The sequence below is a fragment of the Heptranchias perlo genome, chromosome 25 (assembly GCF_035084215.1).
Source record: "Heptranchias perlo isolate sHepPer1 chromosome 25, sHepPer1.hap1, whole genome shotgun sequence".
In the NCBI taxonomy this organism is placed as follows: Eukaryota; Metazoa; Chordata; class Chondrichthyes; order Hexanchiformes; family Hexanchidae; genus Heptranchias; species Heptranchias perlo.
The window spans coordinates 573,842-580,392 of record NC_090349.1 but is presented as its reverse complement, the minus strand read 5'-3'; the positions used below and the strand labels follow the sequence as shown (position 1 = coordinate 580,392).

Sequence of the window (6,551 nt, the reverse complement as noted above, 5' to 3'; positions counted from 1 at the left end):
CATATCCTCCCCCTCTCACTCTGATACATATCCTCCCCCTCTCACTCTGTTACATATCCTCCCTCTCTCACTCTGATACATATCCTCCCCCTCTCACTCTGATACATATCCTCCCCCTCTCACTCTGTTACATATCCTCCCTTCTCACTCTGGTACATATCCTCCCTCTCTCACTCTGATACATATCCTCCCTCTCTCACTCTGTTACATATCCTCCCTCTCTCACTCTGATACATATCCTCCCTCTCTCACTCTGTTACATATCCTCCCTCTCTCACTGATACATATCCTCCCCCTCTCACTCTGATACATATCGCCCTTCTCTCACTCTGATACATATCCTCCCTCTCTCACTCTGTTACATATCCTCCCTCCCTCACTGATACATATCCTCCCCCTCTCACTCTGATACATATCGCCCTTCTCTCACTCTGATACATATCCTCCCCCTCTCACTCTGATACATATCGCCCTTCTCTCACTCTGATACATATCCTCCCTCTCTCACTGATACATATCCTCCCCCTCTCACTCTGATACATATCGCCCTTCTCTCACTCTGATACATATCCTCTCTCTCTCACTCTGTTACATATCCTCCCCCTCTCACTCTGAGACATATCCTCCCCCTCTCACTCTGTTACATATCCTCCCTCTCTCACTCTGATACATATCCTCCCTCTCTCACTCTGATACATATCCTTCCTCTCTCACTCTGTTACATATCCTCCCTCCCTCACTGATACATATCCTCCCCCTCTCACTCTGTTACATATCCTCCCTCTCTCACTCTGATACATATCCTCCCTCTCTCACTCTGATACATATCCTCCCTCTCTCACTGATACATATCCTCCCTCTCTCACTCTGATACATATCCTCCCTCTCTCACTCCGTTACATATCCTCCCCCTCTCACTCTGTTACATATCCTCCCTCTCTCACTCCGTTACATATCCTCCCCCTCTCACTCTGATACATATCCTCCTTCTCTCACTCTGATACATATCCTCCCTCTCTCACTGTTACATATCCTCCCTCTCTCACTCTGTTACATATCCTCCCTCTCTCACTGATACATATCCTCCCCCTCTCACTCTGATACATATCGCCCTTCTCTCACTCTGATACATATCCTCCCCCTCTCACTCTGTTACATATCCTCCCCCTCTCACTCTGATACATATCGCCCTTCTCTCACTCTGATACATATCCTCCCTCTCTCTGTTACATATCCTCCCTCTCTCACTCTGATACATATCCTCCCCCTCTCACTCTGATACATATCCTCCCCCTCTCACTCTGATACATATCCTCCCCCTCTCACTCTGTTACATATCCTCCCTCTCTCACTCTGATACATATCCTCCCCCTCTCACTCTGATACATATCCTCCCCCTCTCACTCTGTTACATATCCTCCCTTCTCACTCTGGTACATATCCTCCCTCTCTCACTCTGATACATATCCTCCCTCTCTCACTCTGTTACATATCCTCCCTCTCTCACTCTGATACATATCCTCCCTCTCTCACTCTGTTACATATCCTCCCTCTCTCACTGATACATATCCTCCCCCTCTCACTCTGATACATATCGCCCTTCTCTCACTCTGATACATATCCTCCCTCTCTCACTCTGTTACATATCCTCCCTCCCTCACTGATACATATCCTCCCCCTCTCACTCTGATACATATCGCCCTTCTCTCACTCTGATACATATCCTCCCCCTCTCACTCTGATACATATCGCCCTTCTCTCACTCTGATACATATCCTCCCTCTCTCACTGATACATATCCTCCCCCTCTCACTCTGATACATATCGCCCTTCTCTCACTCTGATACATATCCTCTCTCTCTCACTCTGTTACATATCCTCCCCCTCTCACTCTGAGACATATCCTCCCCCTCTCACTCTGTTACATATCCTCCCTCTCTCACTCTGATACATATCCTCCCTCTCTCACTCTGATACATATCCTTCCTCTCTCACTCTGTTACATATCCTCCCTCCCTCACTGAGACATATCCTCCCCCTCTCACTCTGTTACATATCCTCCCTCTCTCACTCTGATACATATCCTCCCTCTCTCACTCTGATACATATCCTTCCTCTCTCACTCTGTTACATATCCTCCCTCCCTCACTGATACATATCCTCCCCCTCTCACTCTGTTACATATCCTCCCTCTCTCACTCTGATACATATCCTCCCTCTCTCACTCTGATACATATCCTCCCTCTCTCACTGATACATATCCTCCCTCTCTCACTCTGATACATATCCTCCCTCTCTCACTCCGTTACATATCCTCCCCCTCTCACTCTGTTACATATCCTCCCTCTCTCACTCCGTTACATATCCTCCCCCTCTCACTCTGATACATATCCTCCTTCTCTCACTCTGATACATATCCTCCCTCTCTCACTGTTACATATCCTCCCTCTCTCACTCTGTTACATATCCTCCCCCTCTCACTCTGATACATATCCTCCCCCTCTCACTCTGATACATATCCTCCTTCTCTCACTCTGATACATATCCTCCCCCTCTCACTCTGATACATATCCTCCCTCTCTCACTCCGTTACATATCCTCCCCCTCTCACTCTGATACATATCCTCCCTCTCTCACTCCGTTACATATCCTCCTTCTCTCACTCTGATACATATCCTCCCTCTCTCACTGTTACATATCCTCCCTCTCTCACTCTGTTACATATCCTCCCCCTCTCACTCTGATACATATCCTCCCCCTCTCACTCTGATACATATCCTCCATCTCTCACTCTGATACATATCCTCCCCCTCTCACTCTGATACATATCCTCCCCCTCTCACTCTGATACATATCCTCCCTCTCTCACTCCGTTACATATCCCGCACCCCCCAGCAAAGAGCCAGTTGTTCGAGTGGTTGCTGTTGTAAGGCACGACGTTCGGGAAAAGACATCCATGTGAGAACTCTTGTGTTCAGCTCCTTGGTTTTCTGGATTGAGGCTTTCTCCTGGGCCTCATTGAGCCAGTGAACGTGAAGATCTTGTTGATGGTCCAATCCCTGTCACTCCTGGGTCTGCCCTTCTCCTCCTCCACTCTTCTCTTCAACTTCTTGATGTGCATGTTGAGAAGGCACTCTGATTGTTTGGACTCATTGTATATTGCTGTCTCCCTGGCCATCCGTTTGTCTCTTTCGGAAAGACTGAGACGCTCAGGTTCCTTCCCAGGGGAGTCTTTGTCTTCTAATTTTCCTGTGCTTTCCTTTCCTTGTCAGCCGGAGTATCTGTCCATTTGGACCGGTCAGATGACCCTCTGTTTGTCCACCTCTCACGCACTCAGGCCTATGTTTTGTAACTCCAATGGAAGTTCCGTCATCTAAAACTCTCTGTCCTGTTTCTGGGCATCTTCCCCGTCTCAGAGGCCCAGCTCTTCCATCATTCTGCTTGCCTTGCACTCAATATCTGCCACCACACTGCTTCCAACCGCACCTGCGGAGGGCATCGGGCCGATCAGAGTCACCTGGTCACTTTCTTCCTCATCCTGGGGAGCAGTGTGCTGCTTGTTCATGATTTCACCGCCCTTTCCATGTACCTTGTTGAGCTTCCATTTGTGTGGGCCGTCTGCACGACTGCTATCTGCAAGTCCAAAGCTGCCTTTAGTGGACGCTGGCATTCCTGGACTTTTTCACCCTGCGTGCATTTTCCACACCCTCAATCCACAGTATGAGTTCCTTGGTAAGAATATTTTCAGGCCGCTCACGGAGGTATTTCAATAGGCTGGCCATCGTGTTTTGATCATAATCCTCCATATTGGGAGACTCTTCCCGATCATACCCAACTTTCCACTCATCAACTTTTGATTTGGTACTGGACACCCTAGAAATGCCTTCACCCTTCACACCATCATTCTCCAAGTAGTTAATCCACTCTCGAAAAACTACTGGCAGCTGGAACCCATCATACAGCATAGTCCTCTCAGCAGCCTCAGCCAATGGGCCATCAAAGATAGGCCTGAGGGAAGGAGGCAGATCCACCTGAACTGCTTCCTGCTCTGGCGCAGGCTTCATCTTTTTCCATCGCTTAACAACCTCTGTTGCTCTTATATCTTTGGACTTTTTCTCCTTGTGTTTTAATTCCGTTGGCTTCTCTTTGACCTGTTGGCCAGAGGCTGCAGAAGACTGCTGAGCTGAATTCGAAGTGCGAACAAAGACACTGACCTTTTGAACTGAGGTGACCTGGAGTTCAGTCACTGGTCTGAACTGGCCAGAACCGGTTTGAATTCGTTCCGCTTCTTAGAGATAAAGGGACGGTGATGCTACCTGGGCCCTTGGAACAGAGTCAATCAGGGGATGACATCGGTCACTCCAGCAACTCTGAGCCAACCGGAGAAGAAAGCATCGTTCGAAAAGACAGACTTGGGGAATAAAAACTGAGGAATTGCTGGTTTGGTCTCAGTGAGTGTGTGTCTTTGTTTGTTTGTGAGCGAGAGAGAGAGAGAGTGAGAGAGTGTGTGTGTGTGTGTGTGTGTGTGTTTTTGTTGGTGTGTCTTTGTTTGTGAAGGAGACTCTGGGAGACTGGAGACTAACCCTCGTGGAAGTGAATACCTTACGTCCGGGACGTAAAGACTGCGTCAAGGACGTGGAGACGATGTCGGGAGTAAGAGGGAGAATTGCCTGGCCAGCAGCGTCTCTCTTTTCCGGGTAATATAATATCCTTTCTATTCTGGGACCACTCTGGGAGTGTTGTCAGGAAACCTAGTGGGTGTGCGTTTAAATCCTAGTTTGAGTATAAACCTGTATAACCTGCTGTAAACTACATGCCTATATCTAACTAGACGTATAAGCGGTATGTACATGATCTAATAAGGTTAATAAAGCGAATTGAGAATTAAGAGAGAATTGACTCTTCCTCTGTGTACTAAGCTAAAACCGTTAACCGGTGACTTCCGGTCAACATATTTGGCGTCCCTGGGTGGGCTCGAGGATAAATCTCTCCGTTGCGTCAGTGGGAGCCTTGAGGCGAACCGAATTTGGCAAAGTATAAGGAGAACAGGAGTTTGGGTTAATTCATAGTTAATAACGTAAGATGACGAATAAAGGGAAATCACCAAGCCCTGGGGACTTGGACTGTTTTGATTGGAAGGGACTCCTTCAAAAATACGTAATAGGGAAGTGGCCGCAATACGGGGAGTATGCGGGTCACATTGGAGACAAGGGAACGCCTGTTGGGGAGGTCCTTTGGAAAATTGCACAAACAAAGATGTCAGATAGGAAATTTAAAAAGATACAGAAGTCCGTAGCGATCGGATGTTTACTTGAGGAATGGATAGAATGCCGACAGCAGGCTAGGAGAGAGAGAGAAAAGACTCAGAAAATCCAAGACGAATTAGAAGTAGAGAATAAAAAACTCCGTGAGGAGATAGCCCGCCTTAGTGAGAAGGTAACTGATCTACAGGGACAGAGAAGTGCAGATTTGATGCACATGAACCAATATCAGTTACAGTGTGAAAAATTGACTAATGAAAAGAGTAAGAGAGAGGGACAAGCCCAAGCAGCTAAAGCTGAGGTGGAGAGATGGAAACAACAATGTGGTGATTTAAAAACTGCTATGAATGTGATTCACAGAGCAGCTCAGGAAAAGATGAGTAGTACTGGCGATCACACAACGTGTCAGAAAGTGATAGGGAGGCTGCAAGATCAGCTAGCCGCACAGAGGGGCATATTGTGTGCTTTCGCACCCGGGAGAGGTGAAGAAAGTGTTTAGGGGATGTAGATTGGGATGATTTAGCAGACAAGGCGGATAGATACAGCAGCGGTGATGGGGAACCTCCACGAGGGGACCCACCGCCAGCATATGCTCCAGAGCAGAAAAAACCGTCTGCCCCAATGGCCCCCCTTGGAACTACTAGAGCACAGATGGGGGAAGATGGTCAGGATATGACATATTCCACCCCACTTGGGGTACAGGAACTGAGGGTTATTGCAAAAGATATTGGAACGTGTGCGCCTGGGGATGATCCTAGGGAGTTGTTCCTAGCGGTCAGGCAACAGAGAGCGATACACGGCTTAGATGATGCTGAGGAAAGGAAATTAATCCTAATGTGCCTACACCCACATATACACTCCGCCCTACCGGAGGAACAAAAACTTGGTAGAGGCACAAATGAAGCCTTAAAGGACCAGGTATTATCTGTCATGGGCGATAACAGAGGGGATCCAGTGGAGGCGCTGATGAAATGCTATCAAAGGAAAGGTGAACACCCCACTGTATTTTCGGCTCGCATTTGGGCGGTGTTTCAGGGGGTCTATGGTACAGACTTAGACAGGGATAATTTACAGCGGGAGGTTAGGAACCGATAGCTGAGAACACTAGTGTCGCATGGCACTGAGGAGTCGAGGAAGGCACTAGATCAGTTTGACCCCGCTGAAGACACACATACGGAACCCTGGATAATTAGGAAGATGGTTAGAGTATGGGAAAGGGAAATACCAAAACGATCCAAGGCATCCGGGGACAGAGCAATGCCTGTTAAAGATCAGGTGATAATTTGGAGA

General features: G+C 47.9%; 1 pseudogene; it reads right to left on the bottom strand.

Moving 5' to 3' along the window:
* Nucleotides 1-2,873: 2,873 nt before the first annotated feature.
* Nucleotides 2,874-3,565, bottom strand: LOC137342426 (GPALPP motifs-containing protein 1 pseudogene; annotated as a pseudogene).
* Nucleotides 3,566-6,551: the final 2,986 nt, after the last annotated feature.